This window comes from Oncorhynchus mykiss, chromosome 11, assembly GCF_057628025.1.
Source record: "Oncorhynchus mykiss isolate SJ-2025 chromosome 11, ASM5762802v1, whole genome shotgun sequence".
NCBI classification, from domain to species: Eukaryota; Metazoa; Chordata; class Actinopteri; order Salmoniformes; family Salmonidae; genus Oncorhynchus; species Oncorhynchus mykiss.
Genome location: NC_143032.1, coordinates 77,209,706 through 77,232,061, shown reverse-complemented (window position 1 = coordinate 77,232,061; position 22,356 = coordinate 77,209,706). Strand labels below are relative to the sequence as shown.

The following is a 22,356-nucleotide window of genomic DNA, read 5'->3' as shown; positions in this document are numbered from 1 at the left end:
TAAATTTGATTTCCATTGATAATTTTTGTGTGATTTTGTTGTCAGCACATTCAACTATGTAAAGATAAAAGTATTCCATAAGAATATTTCATTCATTCAGATCTAGGATGTGTTATTTTAGTGTTCCCTTAATTTTTTTTGAGCAGTGTATATTATATATCTATAAATATATATAATATACAATGCAACAGAAATCGAGGAGCATTTTTCTCTCCTCTCTGATTAGTATTTTTGTCCAGTCAAACTGGAATAATAAAAGCTTTGTTCACAAATGTTGAGGACTTTTTTGTTTGCATTATAAAAAATTGATCATAATTTAGATTTATCAGGGGATGCCGCAGCACCCCTACTTCCTGCGCCTATGTTGATATCCAGATACAACGTTAGCACTAGGTGTAAACGGGGGCTCTGTTGTCCCCTAAAGCCGTATATGTTCAGAAGCTATTTCATCTTTAATCTTTATTGAAACCCAGTTTTCAATCGAGCTCCAAAATTTGACCCCGACGTGATTTGAACACGCAACCTTCTGATCTGGAGTCAGACGCGCTACCGTTGCGCCACGAGGTCAGATAATGTAGCTTTAAAACTGTCTAGCTTGTGAAAGTGCTGGTCGGCACAAGGTGGTCAGTGTCTCATGACATACTCACGCCCGTGAAAGGCACGGAATGGTTAAGCGACCAACCGCGCAGTGGATGTGGCATGACATCGCTGATTTCTAATCCTGGAGAAAAGTTCGATGTTGCATCCTATAAAAGGTCTCAGACGCAAGTATTTATTACAGGACTTCGTGGCGCAACGGTAGCGCGTCTGACTCCAGATCAGAAGGTTGCGTGTTCGAATCACGTCGGGGTCAAATGTTTTGCGCTTGAAAGAGAGTGGGCTTTTAGAGGAGGTGAAATTGCTACTAAATCATCATGAAAAATAGAGGAAAGCAGTCAGGCAATATTATCGTCAGAGAATGGTTTGTACATTCCAGGAAAGGTTAAGATGTTTTTAATATAGCCTGCTGTGAGTTGCTTATACAGCCGTACAAATAAATAACAAATAGAATAGAACAAATAGCTATTATCAATCAGTCTGTTATTATTATTGATGTATCTGTGCCTCGATGGCGACACAGAGGTCAGGTAAACAAAACACCCAGGGCTGTAAGCCACCCAGCACCTTGTGGGAGACCTGGGGTTGCAGCTTGGGGGTCCGCTCGTCTGCGAAGCGGCTCAGTTTCTGCAGCACCCGGCCCACCCCTCGGTCCTTGGACACCTAGCAGGCAGACTGTTCACAGGCACGTATAAACACACTCAGAAACATACAGTACACACACAACTATACATGCTTGTGTATGTGTGTGTAGTTACCACACACACACACCACTACCCTAACCATTCCCCCCGAAGCATACCTCTGGTCAATTTCCCAGGGGAAACATAAGGAAGTACATTCTATGAAAGGGCCTCAGACACAACAACAAATCACAGGACTTTCTGGTGCAATGGTAGGGTGTCTGCCTGTAAGAGAAGTGGCCACACACACACACACACACACAGAGATGAGGAAGCAGACACATTCCAACATTCAAATCCCTGTAATGGGTATTACAAGCATCATCCCACACGTTGTTGTTGCTGCTGAAGGGAATTTCTTTTTTTTTTTTATACCTCGGTTATCGACTTGGTCACATGACAAGGGACATGGGGAGATTGGATCACATGACGCTGGGACTGAAACCTCTGGATGCCTCTTTCTGTGTAGAGAGAGAGGGAGAGGAGAGGAGAGAGAGGAGTGAGAGGAGGGAGAGAGAGAGAGAGAGAGAGAGAGAGAGGGAGAGAGAGAGGGAGGGCAGAGAGAGAGGGAGAGAGACGGGGGAGAGAGACAGAGGGAGAGGAGAGCAGAGAGAAGGTGGAAGAGAGAGAGAGGGGCCAGAGAGCAAGAGAGAGAGAAGGTGGAAGAGAAGAAGAGGAGAAGGAAGGATAAGGAGAGGCAAGGAGAGGAGAGAGAGGGAGAGAGAGAAGGACAGAGGAGAGAGAGAGGGAGAGAGGGAGAGGAGAGAGGAGAGCAGAGAGAGGGGGAAGAGAGGGAGAGGAGACGGAGGGAGAGGGAGAGGAGAGGAGAGAGAGGGACAGAGGAGACCAGAGAGAGGGAGAGAGGCGAGCAGAGAGGGGAGGGAGAGGGACAGAGAGAGAAAGGGGATATCTGGCCAAAAAAATACTTGAATCAGCTATAGAATTCTGCAAAAATATCCTCAGTGTTCAAAGTAAAACACCAAATAATGCATGCAGAGCAGAATTAGGCCAATATCCGCTAATTATCAAAATCCAGAAAAGAGCCGTTAAATTGTACAACCACCTAAAAGGAAGCGATTCCCAAACCTTCCATAACAAAGCCATCACCTAAAACCTCTCCCTCATTGTGATCAAGACAAAGGAGCTGATTGTGGACTACAGGTAACGGAGGGCTGAGCACGCCCCCATCCACATCAACGGGGCTGTAGTGGAGCTGGTCAAGAGTTTCAAGCTCCTTGGTGTCCACATCACCAACAAACTAGCAAGGTCCAAACACAGCAAGACAGTTGTGAAGTGGGCACGACAAAGCCTATTCCGCATCAGAAGACTGAAAAGATTTGGCATGGGTCCCCAGATCCTCAAAACATTCTACAGCTGCACCATCGACAGGTGTGGCACTGTGAGAGAGGAGAAAGGGAAGGGACAGTGAGATGCATACAGGTGCGATACTTGATCCTCTGACATTTACCTTAATTAATTTAGCAGACACAGAATCACATAACAGGGTCTAACAGGGGAATTTAAAGACTAAAGGTCATATTTACTTTAGAGTGATCAACACAATGTTGAGCATATTTTGAGTTCACATCATTGAATTGTCATGATACTGCTTGGCTAGTTTCCCAGATGCGAGGGTTGTACTTGTTCAGTGACCAATTCAGTGTTGGTCAAAGGTCCTGGGTGACCAGGCAGTATGATGCTGTTTCCTAGAATGCTCCCCCTTATCTTTCTGCTGGAAATAAAGTAAACAAGATGCATGTTTTTCGAGAGGTCAATGTTGTCGTGAGAAACTGAACATCTTGTGCCAACCAGTTCTTCTAGAGCCCTAACACCTCAGGCAGCTTCTAGAGCCCTAACACATCAGGCAGCTTCTAGAGTTCTAACACCTCAGGCAGCTTCTAGAGTTCTAACACCTCAGGCAGCTTCTAGAGTTCTAACACATCAGGCAGCTTCTAGAGTTCTAACACCTCAGGCAGCTTCTAGAGCCTTAACACCTCAGGCAGCTTCTAGAGCCTTAACACCTCAGGCAGCTTCTAGAGCCCTAACACCTCAGGCAGCTTCTAGAGTTCTAACACCTCAGACAGCTTCTAGAGCCCTAACACCTCAGGCAGCTTCTAGAGTTCTAACACCTCAGACAGCTTCTAGAGTCCTAACATCTCAGGCAGCTTCTAGAGCCCTAACACCTGAGGCAGCTTCTAGAGCCCTAACACATCAGACAGCTTCTAGAGCCCTAACACCTCAGGCAGCCTCCTCTTCTCCCTCCTCATAGGTTGTCCTTTATTAATCCTGGGTCAGCTCCTCTTCTCCCTCCTCATAGGTTGTCCTTTATTAATCCTGGGTCACCTCCTTTTCTCTCTCCTCATAGGTTGTCCTTTATTAATCCTGGGTCAGCTCCTCTTCTCCCTCCTCATAGGTTGTCCTTTATTAATCCTGGGTCAGCTCCTCTTCTCCCTCCTCATAGGCTGTCCTTTATTAATCCTGGGTCAGCTCCTCTTCTCCCTCCTCATAGGGTGTCCTCATGTCACACAGCATGGTCCTCTTATTACTGTACAACTCACCGGTAGCTGACAGCGGCTTAGCAGTGGAAGCTATACACAGAGACGGACACAAATCAACGTTACATTTGAATACAATTCAAGGCAAAGAGAGAGACATGCACAATGTTTTATATACAGTGATTGACTAATTGACTGACTTATTGATTGACTGATTGACTGATTGACTGATTGATTGACTGATTGATTACTGCCTGATTGACTGATTGACTGATTGACTGATTGTTGTGACCAGAGCTAGACAGACAGTGAAAGGGTAACAACAGAGAGAGAAAATACAACCCAGTTACAGTCAATTCTATACAACACTCAGTGTAAAACAGTATATTAAAATATTATGGGCTACATCTGTCTGCTAAACAACCTGACCTACTTGACTTGTTCTGGCGCAAAGGGCCTCAACTTTTCGACACGGAAAAGTTTCCAAAATAACCAGAACATTTGAAACAGACAGGACAACACTGAATGTTTTACATTCTGCATCTGGGGACTACTGGTAGAAACTGTGATAGAAGCAGTAGTTTGTGTTTCTGTACAGCAGGCCAACCTTTTGGGTCGTGGGGTGTCTGTGGTCTTGGGGTGTGTTCGGTTGTTCACTCTCTGAAGGGTGGGATGGGTAGAACAGTTCATCTGTTAGTATTTAGTTAGGGAGTATGTTAGTTATTACAGTTAGTTAGGGAGTATAGTTAGTTATTACAGTTAGTTAGGGAGTATAGTTAGTTATTACAGCTTGTTAGGGAGTATAGTTCATTATTACAGCTAGTTATGGAGTATAGTTAGTTATTACAGTTAGTTTGGGAGTATAGTTAGTTGTTACAGCTTGTTAGGGAGTATAGTTAGTTATTACAGCTAGTCAGGGAGTATAGTTAGTTATTACAGTTAGTTTGGGAGTATAGTTAGTTGTTACAGCTTGTTAGGGAGTATAGTTAGTTATTACAGCTAGTCAGGGAGTATAGTTAGTTATTACAGTTAGTTTGGGAGTATAGTTAGTTATTACAGTTAGTTAGGGAGTATAGTTAGCTATTACAGCTAGTCAGGGAGTATAGTTCGTTATTACAGTTAGTTAGGGAGTATAGTTAGTTATTACAGTTAGTTAGGGAGTATAGTTAGTTGTTACAGTTAGTTAGGGAGTATAGTTAGTTATTACAGTTACTTAGGGAATTTTCACATCAGATGAAATGCATCTCACCCTGAGGCTGGAGTCAACATGGGGTTGTAACCCTAGGCTGGGCGGAAAAATCTAATTATGCAAACGTCTAAATTGCTAGCCTTATCACCCTTGGGTCACCCGTAGGTTATAAACAACCTTTTACACAATTAACATTAATCAACAATAGCTCTCACCCTGATTCCAAGAGTCTCTACATACCCAACCATTTCAGAACATTCCTTAGATCACTTCAAGTCAACTTTGAACTGATGGCTGAACAACATGTTAAAGGAAATTGATAAGAGACCAAGGAAGAGTAGATAGAAGCATAACGGCCAGAAAGGGGGCTGTTATGTGGGTCCAAGGTTGTTTGCCCACTGCCTAGGGGATGGTGCCTGTAACTGTCAGTCAAAGTGTCGTTGCCATGGTTCTGATTCTCCTCTGGACCATTGAAGTCTTAGGTGACACTCTGGTTGACCAAATCCAGAAGCATCTGAAGGTCTGTGGAGAGATACAAGTTCATTCAGGAGAAACGACAAGGATAATCCAGTTGCAGTACATTTTAATGACCTGAAGCATGACATTTCCACCTTTAAATTTTGTGGCATAGAGAACGTTAAGATATCAGACAGGGGAGGAGATATTAATAAAACTCTGAGTAAAAGAGACTGTTCTGGGATTTTCACCCTCCAGACATTATTTCCTAAAGGACTTAATGATGTATGTTATGTTGTGAATTTGAACATGAATTATACCCCTATTTATGTTTACTCTGATGTTTTTCGTACGATGTACCCAATGATTTATGAAAACTCATTGTGGTTTAACAGACGTGTTTAACACGTCTTATTTACACACTCTATTGTAATATTTATGAAATGTATATTGTTATATTTGGAAGCATTTATTTGTTTGTTTGTTGTTTGTTTGCCTCCAACCCCTTTCGATAAGTGGAACGGATGTGGGTGTGGCTAGGTCTACTTAAGGGTGCTAATTTAAGAACCTCACAAAAGCTCTGAAAAAGGCCGTGAGGTCGATACGTAAAGCTTATTAAAGATCAGTGATAAAGAGAGCAGTGTGCGGTTTCCTTTTTCCTTCATCCTGTGGAGAGAGAAAAAAATAAATAAACATGACAAGCTATGGATTTTATTTTCAAAAGTTGACCTGATATCTCTGTAGAATGTGATTCACTTTTTCAAATAGTTCATTAAGAAGAACAGGAGGCTATCGTCACTGTCGGATGAAAACCTCTTATCTGCAAAACTTTTCAGGAAGTGGAAAATAAAATGTTCAAACATTAGAATCTACTTTGATAAACGTGTATTGGTCCTAGAGTCATAAAATGTTCAGGGTACATTTTGGGGAGTTACTGCTTTCAATACATGTCAAACAATGACAGTAACGCTATGTATTGAGAAGATCTGAAGGTATCAGTGTCCCTCAGCTCAGAGTAATGTATTGAGAAGATCTGAAGGTATCAGTGTCCCTCAGCTCAGAGTAATGTATTGAGAAGATCTGAAGGTATCAGTGTCCCTCAGCTCAGAGTAATGTATTGAGAAGATCTGAAGGTATCAGTGTCCCTCAGCTCAGAGTAATGTATTGAGAAGATCTGAAGGTATCAGTGTCCCTCAGCTCAGAGTAATGTATTGAGAAGATCTGAAGGTATCAGTGTCCCTCAGCTCAGAGTAATGTATTGAGAAGATCTGAAGGTATCAGTGTCCCTCAGGTCAGAGTAATGTATTGAGAAGATCTGAAGGTATCAGTGTCCCTCAGCTCAGAGTAATGTATTGAGAAGATCTGAAGGTATCAGTGTCCCTCAGCTCAGAGTAATGTATTGAGAAGATCTGAAGGTATCAGTGTCCCTCAGCTCAGAGTAATTTATTGAGAAGATCTGAAGGTATCAGTGTCCCTCAGCTCAGAGTAATGTATTGAGAAGATCTGAAGGTATCAGTGTCCCTCAGCTCAGAGTAATGTATTGAGAAGATCTGAAGGTATCTGTGTCCCTCAGCTCAGAGTAATGTATTGAGAAGATCTGAAGGTATCAGTGTCCCTCAGCTCAGAGTAATGTATTGAGAAGATCTGAAGGTATCAGTGTCCCTCAGCTCAGAGTAATGTATTGAGAAGATCTGAAGGTATCAGTGTCCCTCAGCTCAGAGTAATTTATTGAGAAGATCTGAAGGTATCAGTGTCCCTCAGCTCAGAGTAATGTATTGAGAAGATCTGAAGGTATCAGTGTCCCTCAGCTCAGAGTAATGTATTGAGAAGATCTGAAGGTATCAGTGTCCCTCAGCTCAGAGTAATTTATTGAGAAGATCTGAAGGTATCAGTGTCCCTCAGCTCAGAGTAATGTATTGAGAAGATCTGAAGGTATCAGTGTCCCTCAGCTCAGAGTAATTTTCAGAAGAATTTGACAGGAGAGTTGGACTTCTGAGACAAAAATGATCTCATATCTCCCTCTGCTGTTCATATACTGTAATTACTTCAAATTCAGATTAGAATGAATGATATACATGATACTGCATAAAAGTGACATGCTCGGATTTGAACCATTATTGAACTTTTTATATATACATATATATAAAAAAACATAATCTCAGATGGTCCAGCACCATCCTCAGACAACTGCTTTGCTTTTCGGGGTAATTCTGCTTTCTGAATACGGCTTAAAATACAAGGATACAATCTTGCAACACTATGGCACAATAAAATGCCATTGCACTGAATCTTCATCAATCCCTCCAATAGAATGGGATGCATGAACCAAAACATTAAATGACACCAAACAGAATTATACCATTTATATTAGCTGTGACAAAATGTGTCATTTGATGAAACAAACCTGGTGGTAATGTTCGAAACTATTGTGCTTCTCCCTGTCAGCTGACCTGGAGAAGGAAGACAAGTCAGCTGACCTGGAGAAGGAAGACAAGTCAGCTGACCTGGAGAATGAAGACAAGTCAGCTGACCTGGAGAAGGAAGACAAGTCAGCTGACCTGGAGAAGGAAGACAAGTCAGCTGACCTGGAGAATGAAGACAAGTCAGCTGACCTGGAGAAGGAAGACAAGTCAGCTGACCTGGAGAAGGAAGACAAGTCAGCTGACCTGGAGAAGGAAGACAAGTCAGCTGACCTGGAGAATGAAGACAAGTCAGCTGACCTGGAGAAGGAAGACAAGTCAGCTGACCTGGAGAATGAAGACAAGTCAGCTGACCTGGAGAATGAAGACAAGTCAGCTGACCTGGAGAAGGAAGACAAGTCAGCTGACCTGGAGAAGGAAGACAAGTCAGCTGATCTGGAGAAGGAAGACAAGTCAGCTGACCTGGAGAATGAAGACAAGTCAGCTGACCTGGAGAATGAAGACAAGTCAGCTGACCTGGAGAAGGAAGACAAGTCAGCTGACCTGGAGAATGAAGACAAGTCAGCTGACCTGGAGAATGAAGACAAGTCAGCTGACCTGGAGAAGGAAGACAAGTCAGCTGACCTGGAGAATGAAGACAAGTCAGCTGACCTGGAGAAGGAAGACAAGTCAGCTGACATGGAGAATGAAGACAAGTCAGCTGACACGGAGAAGGAAGACAAGTCAGCTGACCTGGAGAAGGAAGACAAGTCAGCTGACCCGGAGAAGGAAGACAAGTCAGCTGACCCGGAGAAGGAAGACAAGTCAGCTGACCTGGAGAAGGAAGACAAGTCAGCTGACCTGGAGAATGAAGACAAGTCAGCTGACCTGAAGAATGAAGACAAGTCAGCTGACACGGAGAAGGAAGACAAGTCAGTTGACCTGGAGAAGGAAGACAAGTCAGCTGACCTGGAGAATGAAGACAAGTCAGCTGACATGGAGAATGAAGACAAGTCAGCTGACCTGGAGAATGAAGACAAGTCAGCTGACATGGAGAATGAAGACAAGTCAGCTGACCTGGAGAATGAAGACAAGTCAGCTGACCTGGAGAATGAAGACAAGTCAGCTGACCTGGAGAATGAAGACAAGTCAGCTGACATGGAGAATGAAGACAAGTCAGCTGACCTGGAGAAGGAAGACAAGTCAGCTGACCTGGAGAATGAAGACAAGTCAGCTGACCTGGAGAATGAAGACAAGTCAGCTGACCTGGAGAAGGAAGACAAGTCAGCTGACCTGGAGAATGAAGACAAGTCAGCTGACATGGAGAATGAAGACAAGTCAGCTGACCTGGAGAATGAAGACAAGTCAGCTGACCTGGAGAAGGAAGACAAGTCAGCTGACCTGGAGAATGAAGACAAGTCAGCTGACCTGGAGAATGAAGACAAGTCAGCTGACCTGGAGAATGAAGACAAGTCAGCTGACCTGGAGAATGAAGACAAGTCAGCTGACCTGGAGAATGAAGACAAGTCAGCTGACACGGAGAAGGAAGACAAGTCAGCTGACCTGGAGAATGAAGACAAGTCAGCTGACCTGGAGAATGAAGACAAGTCAGCTGACACGGAGAAGGAAGACAAGTCAGCTGACCTGGAGAATGAATACAAGTCAGCTGACCTGGAGAATGAAGACAAGTCAGCTGACCTGGAGAAGGAAGACATTCCTCATAGGATCCCCCCCCTCCATTATAATAGCCAATAACTCAACAAAAAAATGTAAGTAAGATTTCATCAATATAGTTTCGTAATTAGCTCCATTTATTAATGTATTCTCCGGATTAAATATCCTCTTGGAAATTGTACAGCAGGATATTCAATTGCAGAGAGATAACTCCAATTATATGAGCTTTGATGAAAATAGTGAGTGCCCAAATCTTGATTCATTTTTCATCAAAGAGTTTTATATTAAATACTTTAATTTTGAAGCAAAGAAAGTCCCTCCCTTCACTCTACTACCGACATCCCAAAGAGCACACTACCCCCTATATAGGGCACTACTTTTGACCAGATCCCAATGGGCCCTGTTTGAAAGCAGTGCGCTACATAGAACATAGAGTGCTATTTTGGAAACACTCATTCTTCCATTCTTCAGGCGACAATGTGCCATTGGGGCGGGCGAAGTGAATGAGCTCAGCTGAATATCTCTGGTGCCCAATTTCTGGATTTGAGACATAACTCTGAGGATTACGGAGAACAGCAGTTAATTGCGTAAACCAATGAGGCTGAAGGAGTCCTTGATATTACGACTCCTTATTTTGAGGACGGTAGGCTTTTCTCCCAAACTGACAGACCATCTGGGAGATGGTTTCTCTCTATCTAAGAGGCAGGGTGGAATGAAGAAATTACCTTTTGTTGTACGAGAGGGGCAAATATCTCTATGAGGACAGATTGTGTCATCATCACATCAGAAGGAAGGTTGTTCCTATGACAACAGGTTCCGGGTGTTTGAGTTCTGTGCGTAGATGTGTGTATTTGTGTGTGTGTGTGTGTGTGTGTGTGTGTGTGTGTGTGTGTGAGAGCAGATGTTCCTGCAGAGAAACACTGATGGGAAACAGATGGGGCTGATTCTGTGCCCCACCCACCCTGAACAAGATGACATGGAGTAGGATGTGATCCCCGAAACCCACGTCACACACACACACACACACACACACACACACACACACACACACACACACACACACACACACACACACACACACACACACACACACACAGCTGACACAGAGAATTCCAAAGAGGTGTCAGAATATAAAATACATAGAAGGAAGACAAGTCAGCTGACCTGGAGAAGGAAGACAAGTCAGCTGACCTGGAGAAGGAAGACAAGTCAGCTGACAGGGAGAGGGAAGACAAGTCAGCTGACAGGGAGAGGGAAGACAAGTCAGCTGACAGGGAGAGGGAAGACAAGTCAGCTGACAGTGAGAATGAAGACAAGTCAGCTGACAGGGAGAGGGAAGACAAGTCAGCTGACAGGGAGAGGGAAGACAAGTCAGCTGACAGGGAGAGGGAAGACAAGTCAGCTGACAGGGAGAGGGAAGACAAGTCAGCTGACAGGGAGAGGGAAGACAAGTCAGCTGACAGTGAGAATGAAGACAAGTCAGCTGACAGGGAGAGGGAAGACAAGTCAGCTGACCTGGAGAAGGAAGACAAGTCAGCTGACAGGGAAAAGGAAGACAAGTCAGCTGACAGGGAGAAGGAAGACAAGTCAGCTGACCTGGAGAAGGAAGACAAGTCAGCTGACCTGGAGAAGGAAGACAAGTCAGCTGAAGGAAGATAAGTCAGCTGACAGTGAGAATGAAGACAAGTCAGCTGATAGGGAGAGGGAAGACAAGTCAGCTGACAGGGAGAGGGAAGACAAGTCAGCTGACAGGGAGAGGGAAGACAAGTCAGCTGACAGGGAGAGGGAAGACAAGTCAGCTGACAGTGAGAATGAAGACAAGTCAGCTGACAGGGAGAGGGAAGACAAGTCAGCTGACCTGGAGAAGGAAGACAAGTCAGCTGACAGGGAAAAGGAAGACAAGTCAGCTGACAAGGAGAGGGAAGACAAGTCAGCTGACAGGGAGAATGAAGACAAGTCAGCTGACAGGGAGAAGGAAGACAAGTCAGCTGACCTGGAGAATGAAGACAAGTCAGCTGACCTGGAGAATGAAGACAAGTCAGCTGACACGGAGAAGGAAGACAAGTCAGCTGACCTGGAGAATGAAGACAAGTCAGCTGACCTGGAGAATGAAGACAAGTCAGCTGACCTGGAGAATGAAGACAAGTCAGCTGACATGGAGAATGAAGACAAGTCAGCTGACACGGAGAATGAAGACAAGTCAGCTGACAGGGAGAATGAAGACAAGTCAGCTGACAGGGAGAAGGAAGACAAGTCAGCTGACAGGGAGAAGGAAGACAAGTCAGCTGACAGGGAGAAGGAAGACAAGTCAGCTGACAGTGAGAGGGAAGACAAGTCAGCTGACAGGGAGAAGGAAGACAAGTCAGCTGACAGGGAGAGGGAAGACTAACCCTTTAATCAAGATTCTAGATAGCAAACATTTTTCTAAGATGAGAGTGGTGGGAAGGGGAATGGGGAAGTGGGAGGGGGAGTGAGGGAGGCGGGAGGGGGGAGGGGGAATGAGGGAGGTGGGAGGGGGCGTGAGGAGGCGGGAGGGGGGAGGGGGGATGAGGGAGGTGGGAGGGGGAATGTGGGTGGAGGATGAGAGTGAGGGGAGGGGAATGGGTGAGGTGGAGAAAAGAAGATGAGACACACGATGAAGATGAGATTGATATGAAAAAGGTGAGAGATGTTTGAAGGTTTGGTTGTTATTGCACACATGCTATTTCTCTCAAAGATATAAGCACGCACGCATACACTCACACCAACCCAGCCGCACACACCAACCCAGCCGCACACACTAACCCAGCCGCACACACCAACCCAGCCGCACACACCAACCCAGCCGCACACACCAACCCAGCCGCACACACCAACACATACCTTGACAGAGGAGGACAGAAGAGGATTCGCAGAGGAGACAGTCACGTCTCACCCCCCCTCACTCTCTCTCTCTCTCTCTTACTCTCTCACTCTCACTCATTCTCCCTCTCTCTCCCTTGTGTTCTTTCTTCTCTCCAGCCTGTCTGTCAAGGGCTGTACAGGTCCTTAGTGTGTGTGTGTGTGTGTGTGTGTGTGTGTGTGTGTGTGTGTGTGTGTGTGTATGTTTGTGTCCAGGCCCTAAGTGTGTGTGACACTCCCATCAGGCTAATTGTGAGAAGGAAGAGAAGAGGAGAAAGGAGAAGTGAGGAGAGGAGATGAGAGGAGACGAGAGGAGAGGAGGAGAACAACAATTCAGATACAGCAGTTCTGGGCTCTCCTCATGTCCTCTACTGCCACAGACAGACACAGACAAGCAGCCCCAAGGAGTGTGGATGTGTCTGGCTGCCTGGGAGTGGTGTGTAGGTGTGTAGGCGTGTGAGAGAGCGAGGGAGCGGGAGAGAGTTTGTGTGTGTGTGTGTGTGTGTTTGGATGTGTGTGTGTGTGTGTGTGTTTGGATGTGTGTGTGTGTGTGTGTGTGTGTGTGTGTGTGTTTGGATGTGTGTGTGTGTGTGTGTGTGTGTTTGGATGTGTGTGTGTGTGTGTGTGTGTGTGTGTGTGTGTGTGTGTGTGTGTGTGTGTGTGTGTGTGTGTGTGTGTGTGTGTGTGTGTGTGTGTGTGTGTTTGTGTGTGTGTGTTGTGCGACTGGATTTGCCTCATCTCGGAGACAAGCGTTTTCAGGATACAAACCCTGAAGGAAAGTCGGAAGGTGGATAAAAGAGACAGATCAAAGTAAAGAGCTGTAGGGGGATAGAGAGATGAAAGAATCGCTTTGGCAGAGACAAACTGGTCCCATTTGGTGTCAGTGGAGCTCTCTATTATTACCCTCGGCCAGGGTCCCTGGGGAACAGGAAATAAAAAAGTGTTAAGCTGTGTGTGTGTATTAAAAAACATTCATCATGCCACAATCTTCTGTGACTCCCCGCACAGCCTTGGAGTGGAGAAACCCTGACTTTTATCAATCTCCTAATTGACTGGTCGATAGACAAAATAAACACACAGGCAAGCAGTTTTAAGAAAGGATAGGAAATGTGATTCAGAGCAGAGTGAGAACTGAGGGGCTTCGAAGTTGTGACTGTGACAGTTACAGATCTCCCTTCCTGTAGATAGAAAGTCAAACAGAAAGTACCCGTGCTAAGGTCTATTCAATTCTAGTCTGACCAATCAGAATGCCGCGGACTGGGTTATGTTCCAGGTCATCTCTGAGAATAACATTAACATATACACAGACACGATGACTAAGTTCATAAGGAAGTGTATGGGGATGTGCATAGACCAGTTGGCTGGAGTGTTTACAAACATATTCAATCTCTCCCTGTGCCAGTCTGCTGTACCCACTTCAAGATGGCCACCATTGTTCTTGTATCCAAAAAAGCTAAGGTAACTGAACTAAATGACTATCGCCCCATAGTATCACTTCTGTCATCATGAAGTGCTTTGAGAGACTAGTCAAAGATCACATCATCTCCAGCTTATCTGACACCTTAGACCCACTTCAATTTGCTTACCGCCCCAATAGATCCACAGACGACGCAATCGCCATCACACTGCACACTGCACACTGCACATTGCACTAACCCATCTGGACAAGAGGAATACCTATGTAAGAATGCTGTTCATCGACTGTAGCTCAGACTTCAACACCATAGCACCCTCCAAGCTCATCATTAAGCTTGGGGTCCTGGGTCTGAACCCCACCCTGTGCAACTGGGTCCTGGACTTCCTGACGGGCCGCCCCTAGGTGGTGAAGGTAGGAACACCTCCTCTTCACTGACCCTCAACACAGGGACTCCACAAGGGTGCGTTCTCAGCCCCCTCCTGTACTCCCATGACTGTGTGGCCATGCACACCTCCAACTCAATCATCAAGTTTGTAGATGACACTACAGCGGTAGGCCTGATTACCAACAATGACGAGACGGCCTAGAGGGAGGAGGTGAGGGCCCTGGAGGAGTGTCTGCAGAAAAAATAACCTCTCCCTCAACGTCAACAAAACAAAGGAGACAGTGTGGTGAAGAAAAAGCAAGAGCGCCTCTTCAACCTCAGAAGGCTTAAGAAATTTGTCTTGGCCCCTAAGACCCTCACAAACTTTTACAGATGTTCAATTGAGAGCATCCTGTCGAACTGTATCACGGGCTGGTAAGGCAACTGCACCTGCTCTCCAGGACACCTACATCACCCGATGTCACTGGAAGGCCAAATAGATCATCAAGGACATCAACCACCCGAGCCACTGCCTGTTCACCCCGAGAGATTGAAAAACAGCTCCTATCTCAAGGCCATCAGACTGTGAATTAAATAGCCATCAACAGCTGGCTACCACCCGGTTACTCAAGCCTACACCTAAGAGGCTGCTGCCCTATATACACAGACATGGGATCACTGGTCACTTTAATAATGGAACACTCTCTGATCCCTCCATCCCTCTCTGATCCCTCCATCCCTCTCTACTCCCTCCATCCTTCTCTGATCCCTCCATCCCTCTCTGCTCCCTCCATCCCTCTCTGATCCCTCCATCCCTCTCTGATCCCTCCATCCCTCTCTGCTCCCTCCATCCCTTTCTGATCCCTCCATCCCTCTCTGATCCCTCCATCCCTCTCTGATCCATCCATCCCTCTCTGCTCCCTCCATCCCTATCTGATCCCCCCCCCCCCTCTGCTCCCCCTATCCCTCTCTGCTCCCTCCATCCTCTCTCCTCCCTCTCTGCTCCCTCCATCACTCTCTGATCCTTCCATCCTTCTCTGATCCCACCATCCCTCTCTGCTCCCTCCATCCTCCCTCCATCCCTCTCTGCTCCTTCCATCCTCCCTCCATCCCTCTCTTCTCCCTCCATCCCTCTCTGCTCCCTCCATCCTCCCTCCATCCCTCTCTGCTCCCTCCATCCCCCCTCCATCCCTCTCTTCTCCCTCCATCCCTCTCTGCTCCCTCCATCCTCCCTCCATCCCTCCATCCCTCTCTGATCCCTCCATCCCTCTCTGCTCCCTCCATCCCTTTCTGATCCCTCCATCCTCTCTCCTCCATCTCTGCTCCCTCCATCCCTCTCTGATCCTTCCATCCTTCTCTGATCCCACCATCCCTCTCTGCTCCCTCCATCCTCCCTCCATCCCTCTCTGCTCCCTCCATCCTCCCTCCATCCCTCTCTTCTCCCTCCATCCCTCTCTGATCCCTCCATCCCTCTCTGATCCCTCCATCCCTCTCTGCTCCCTCCATCCCTTTCTGATCCCTCCATCCCTCTCTGATCCCTCCATCCCTCTCTGATCCATCCATCCCTCTCTGCTCCCTCCATCCCTATCTGATCCCCCCCTCTGCTCCCCCCATCCCTCTCTGCTCCCTCCATCCTCTCTCCTCCCTCTCTGCTCCCTCCATCCCTCTCTGATCCTTCCATCCTTCTCTGATCCCACCATCCCTCTCTGCTCCCTCCATCCTCCCTCCATCCCTCTCTGCTCCTTCCATCCTCCCTCCATCCCTCTCTTCTCCCTCCATCCCTCTCTGCTCCCTCCATCCTCCCTCCATCCCTCTCTGCTCCCTCCATCCTCCCTCCATCCCTCTCTTCTCCCTCCATCCCTCTCTGCTCCCTCCATCCTCCCTCCATCCCTCTCTGATCCCTCCATCCTCCCTCCATCCCTCTCTGCTCCCCTCATCCCTCTCTGCTCCCTCCATCCCTCTCTGCTCCCTCCATCCCTCTCTGCTCTCTCCATCCCTCTCTGATCCCTCCATCCCTCTCTGATCCCTCCATCCCTCTCTGCTCCCTCCATCCCTCTCTGCTCCCTCCATCCCTCTCTGATCCCTCCATCCCTCACTGCTCCCTCCATCCCTCTCTGATCCCTCCATCCCTCTCTGATCCCTCCATCCCTCTCTGCTCCCTCCATCCCTTTCTGATCCCTCCATCCCTCTCTGATCCCTCCATCCCTCTCTGATCCATCCATCCCTCTCTGCTCCCCCCATCCCTCTCTGCTCCCTCCATCCTCTCTCCTCCCTCTCTGCTCCCTCCATCCCTCTCTGATCCTTCCATCCTTCTCTGATCCCACCATCCCTCTCTGCTCCCTCCATCCTCCCTCCATCCCTCTCTGCTCCTTCCATCCTCCCTCCATCCCTCTCTTCTCCCTCCATCCCTCTCTGCTCCCTCCATCCTCCCTCCATCCCTCTCTGCTCCCTCCATCCTCCCTCCATCCCTCTCTTCTCCCTCCATCCCTCTCTGCTCCCTCCATCCTCCCTCCATCCCTCTCTGATCCCTCCATCCTCCCTCCATCCTCCCTCCATCCCTCTCTGCTCCCCTCATCCCTCTCTGCTCCCTCCATCCCTCTCTGCTCCCTCCATCCCTCTCTGCTCTCTCCATCCCTCTCTGATCCCTCCATCCCTCTCTGATCCCTCCATCCCTCTCTGCTCCCCTCATCCCTCTCTGCTCCCTCCATCCCTCTCTGCTCCCTCCATCCCTCTCTGCTCTCTCCATCCCTCTCTGATCCCTCCATCCCTCTCTGATCCCTCCATCCCTCTCTGCTCCCTCCATCCCTCTCTGCTCCCTCCATCCCTCTCTGATCCCTCCATCCCTCACTGCTCCCTCCATCCCTCTCTGATCCCTCCATCCCTCTCTGATCCCTCCATCCCTCTCTGCTCCCTCCATCCCTTTCTGATCCCTCCATCCCTCTCTGATCCCTCCATCCCTCTCTGATCCATCCATCCCTCTCTGCTCCCCCCATCCCTCTCTGCTCCCTCCATCCTCTCTCCTCCCTCTCTGCTCCCTCCATCCCTCTCTGATCCTTCCATCCTTCTCTGATCCCACCATCCCTCTCTGCTCCCTCCATCCTCCCTCCATCCCTCTCTGCTCCTTCCATCCTCCCTCCATCCCTCTCTTCTCCCTCCATCCCTCTCTGCTCCCTCCATCCTCCCTCCATCCCTCTCTGCTCCCTCCATCCTCCCTCCATCCCTCTCTTCTCCCTCCATCCCTCTCTGCTCCCTCCATCCTCCCTCCATCCCTCTCTGATCCCTCCATCCTCCCTCCATCCTCCCTCCATCCCTCTCTGCTCCCCTCATCCCTCTCTGCTCCCTCCATCCCTCTCTGCTCCCTCCATCCCTCTCTGCTCTCTCCATCCCTCTCTGATCCCTCCATCCCTCTCTGATCCCTCCATCCCTCTCTGCTCCCTCCATCCCTCTCTGCTCCCTCCATCCCTCTCTGATCCCTCCATCCCTCTCTGCTCCCTCCATCCCTCTCTGCTCCCTCCATCCCTCTCTGATCCCTCTATCCCCCTCTGCTCCCTTCATCCCTCCATCCATCTCTGTTCCCTCCATACTTCTCTGCTCCCTCCATCCCCCTCTGCTCCCTCCATCACTCTCTGCTCCCTCCATCCCTCTCTGATCCCTCCATCACTCTTTGCTCCCTCTCTCCCTCCTCCTTTCCCCATCACTAATAGTTTCATAGGGAGGTGGGTGGTCATTTCCTAATACTTTATAGCCAGGTCCATTGTGAGAGCAGAGCACCCTGAGAGTGCTTTATAAACTTTATGAGTCCATCCATTCTGCCTCTCCGTATCTCATCTGACACCTTCAAAAGCAAAGCATTCAAATCGTTAGCTTCTCAGGGTAGTCGTTCCCACATCTACATTAGCAGAGAGAGATATAAAGAAAATGAGTTTGAAAAGGAGAGAGAGATATAGAGGGAGTGAGTTTGAAAAGGAGAGAGAGATGGAAAAGGAGAGAGAGATATATAGAGAGGGAATGAGATTGAAAAGGAGAGAGAGATATGGAGAGGGAATGAGATTGAAAAGGAGAGAGAGATATAGAGTGGGAGTGAGTTTGAAAAGGAGAGAAAGATATAGAGGGAGTGAGTTTGTAAAGGAGAGAGAGATGGAAAAGGAGAGAGAGAGATATAGAGAGAGGGAATGAGATTGAAAAGGAGAGAGAGATATAGAGAGGGAGTGAGTTTGAAAAGGAGAGAGAGATATAGAGGGAGTGAGTTTGAAAAGGAGAGAGAGATGGAAAAGGAGAGAGAGAGATATATAGAGAGGGAATGAGATTGAAAAGGAGAGAGAGATACAGAGAGGGAGTGAGTTTGAAAAGGATAGAAAGATATAGAGGGAGTGAGTTTGAAAAGGAGAGAGAGATGGAAAAGGAGAGAGAGAGAGATAGAGAGGGAATGAGATTGAAAAGGAGAGAGAGATATAGAGTGGGAGTGAGATTGAAAAGGAGAGAGAGATATAGAGAGGGAGTGAGTTTGAAAAGGAGAGAAAGATATAGAGGGAGTGAGTTTGAAAAGGAGAGAGAGATGGAAAAGGAGAGAGAGAGATATAGAGAGGGAATGAGAGAGATATAGAGTGGGAGTGAGATTGAAAAGGAGAGAGAGAGATATAGAGAGGGTTTTAAAAGTATGACTTGAGTCTGGTCCATAAAAAGGTGAGCTGGAGAGAGAGAAGAGAGAGATAAAGAGAGGGAGAGGGGGAGAGAGAGAGGGGGGAGATATAGAGAGGGGAAGGTGGGAAGGCAGCAGACAGAGAGAGAGAACGATATAAAGAGGGTTAGAGAAAGAGAGAATGTGTCAAAGAGAGGGGGAAGAGGAGGAAATATAAAGTGCCTTACGAAAGTATTCGGCCCCCTTGAACTTTGCGACCTTTTGCCACATTTCAGGCTTCAAACATAAAGATATAAAACTGTATTTTTTTGTGAAGAATCAACAACAAGTGGGACACAATCATGAAGTGGAACAACATTTATTGGATATTTCAAACTTTTTTAACAAATCAAAAACTGAAAAATTGGGCGTGCAAAATTATTCAGCCCCTTTACTTACAGTGCAGCAAACTCTCCCCAGAAGTTCAGTGAGGATCTCTGAATGATCCAATGTTGACCTAAATGACTAATGATGATAAATACAATCCACCTGTGTGTAATCAAGTCTCCGTATAAATGCACCTGCACTGTGATAGTCTCAGAGGTCCGTTAAAAGCGCAGAGAGCATCATGAAGAACAAGGAACACACCAGGCAGGTCCGAGATACTGTTGTGAAGAAGTTTAATGCCGGATTTGGATACAAAAAGATTTCCCAAGCTTTAAACATCCCAAGGAGCACTGTGCAAGCGATAATATTGAAATGGAAGGAGTATCAGACCACTGCAAATCTACCAAGACCTGGCCGTCCCTCTAAACTTTCAGCTCATACAAGGAGAAGACTGATCAGAGATGCAGCCAAGAGGCCCATGATCACTCTCGATGAACTGCAGAGATCTACAGCTGAGGTGGGAGACTCTGTCCATAGGAAACAATCAGTCGTATATTGCACAAATCTGGCCTTTTTGGAAGAGTGGCAAGAAGAAAGCCATTTCTTAAAGATATCCATAAAAAGTGTTGTTTAGAGTTTGCCACAAGCCACCTGGGAGACACACCAAACATGTGGAAGAAGGTGCTCTGGTCAGATGAAACCAAAATTGAACTTTTTGGCAACAATGCAAAACGTTATGTTTGGCATAAAAGCAACACAGCTGAACACACCATCCCCACTGTCAAACATGGTGGTGGCAGCATCTTGGTTTGGGCCTGCTTTTCTTCAGCAGGGACAGGGAAGATGGTTAAAATTGATGGGAAGATGGATGGAGCCAAATACAGGACCATTCTGGAAGAAAACCTGATGGAGTCTGCAAAAGACCTGAGACTGGGACGGAGATTTGTCTTCCAACAAGACAATGATCCAAAACATAAAGCAAAATCTACAATGGAATGGTTCAAAAATAAACATATCCAGGTGTTAGAATGGCCAAGTCAAAGTCCAGACCTGAATCCAATCGAGAATCTGTGGAAAGAACTGAAAACTGCTGTTCACAAATGCTCTCCATCCAACCTCACTGAGCTAGAGCTGTTTTGCAAGGAGGAATGGGAAAAAATGTCAGTCTCTCGATGTGCAAAACTGATAGAGACATACCCCAAGCGACTTACAGCTGTAATCGCAGCAAAAGGTGGCGCTACAAAGTATTAACTTAAGGGGGCTGAATAATTTTGCACGCCCAATTTTTCAGTTTTTGATTTGTTAAAAAAGTTTGAAATATCCAATAAATGTTGTTCCACTTCATGATTGTGTCCCACTTGTTGTTGATTCTTCACAAAAAAATACAGTTTTATATCTTTATGTTTGAAGCCTGAAATGTGGCAAAAGGTCGCAAAGTTCAAGGGGGCCGAATACTTTCGCAAGGCACTGTATATATGTGTGAAGAGGGTGTGGCTTAAGCTGCATCCCTGTCTCACCCCACGGCCCTGTGGAAGGGAATGTGTTTTTTTTCTTCCAATTTTAACCTCACACTTTTTTGTGTACATGGATTTTATAATGTCGTATGTTTTTCCTCCAACACCACTTTCCATAATTTTGTATAGCAGACCCTCAAGCCAAATTGAGTCAAAAGCTTTTTTGAAATCAACAAAGCATGAGAAGACTTTTGTAACGGCTGTTGGAAGGAGAGGACCAAGATGCAGCGTGGTACATCTTCATGATTTGTATTAAACTGAACACTGATTAACAAAAATAACAAAGAGAATGAACGAAACCGAAACAGTTCTGTCTGGTGCAGAATGACACAAAACAGAAAACAACGACCCACAAAACACAGGTGGTAAAAGGCCTAAGTATACCTAAGTATGGTTCTCAATCAGAGACAACGATAGACAGCTGCCTCTGATTGAGAACCACACCCGGCCAAACACAGAATTAGAAAACATAGAACACAAAACATAGAATTCCCACCTCAACTCACGCCCTGATCAAACCAAAATAGAGACATAAAAAGGATCTCTAATGTCAGGGCGTGACAACTTTGCCTTTATTTAGGTTTTGTTGTTTGTCAATTAGGGTGTGCAGGGTGAATACGTGGTCTGTGGTACGGTAATTTGGTAAAAAGCCAATTTGACATTTGCTCAGTACGTTGTTTTCACTGAGGAAATGTAAGAGTCTGCTGTTAATAATAATGCAGAGGATTTTACCAAGGTTGCTGTTGACTCATATCCCACAGGAGTTATTGGGTTCAAATTTGTCTCCACTTTTGTGGATTGGGTGATCAGTCCTTGATTCCAAATATTGGGGAAGATGCCAGAGCTGAGGATGATGTTAAAGAATTGATATATAGCCCATTTAAATGTGTGGTTTGTATATTTGATCATTTAATTTAGGACACCATCAACACCACAGGCATTTGGGTTGGAGGGCTTGTATTTTGTCCTGTAGTTCATTCAATGTAATTGGAGAATCCAGTGGGTTCTGGTAGCTTTTAATAGTTGATTCTAAGATTTGTATTTGATCATGTATATGTTTTCGCTGTATGTTCTTTGTTATAGGGCCAAAAAGATTGGAGAAGTGGTTTATTCATACATCTCAGTTTTGAATAGATAACTCCATGTTGTTGTTTGTTTAATCTTTTCCAATATTCCCAGAAGTGCTTAGATTCTATGGATTCTTCAATTACATTGATCTGATTTCTTCTTTTTTCTTACTGTATTTCTGTATTGTTTTAATGATTCACCAAAGTGAAGGCGTAGGCTCAGGTTTTCTGGGTCTCTTTGTTATTGGTTGGACAGGTTTCTCAATGTCTTTCTTAGGTTTTCTGGGTCTCTTTGTTATTGGTTGGACAGGTTTCTCAATGTCTTTCTCACGTTTTCATATTTTTCATCAAACCATTTGTCATTGTTGTTAATTTCTTCAGTTTTCTGTTTGACATTTTTTTTATTTCTCTCTCTCTCACTCTCTCTCTCTCTCTCTCTCTCTCTCTCTCTCTCTCTCTCTCTCTCTCTCTCATGGAAACTGTGTGTGTCATTTCCTTTCTTTTTTCTTCCAATCCCCCTTTCTCCCTTCTACCCTCACCCCCTGTGTTGGGTCAATATACAGTGAACCTGAGGTGACATGGAGATGGAGGAATGCAATCTCATCTCTGCTCTTCT

At 46.2% G+C, this 22,356-nt stretch overlaps 2 non-coding genes across 2 annotated transcripts; one reads left to right on the top strand and one right to left on the bottom strand.

Annotated features, from left to right (window-relative positions):
- Positions 1-495: 495 nt before the first annotated feature.
- Positions 496-567, bottom strand: trnaw-cca (transfer RNA tryptophan (anticodon CCA)). The gene has a single exon. It is a non-coding gene; the product is annotated as a tRNA-Trp (tRNA).
- A 214-nt stretch (positions 568-781) lies between these two features.
- Positions 782-853, top strand: trnaw-cca (transfer RNA tryptophan (anticodon CCA)). Its single transcript has one exon. It is a non-coding gene; the product is annotated as a tRNA-Trp (tRNA).
- Positions 854-22,356: the final 21,503 nt, after the last annotated feature.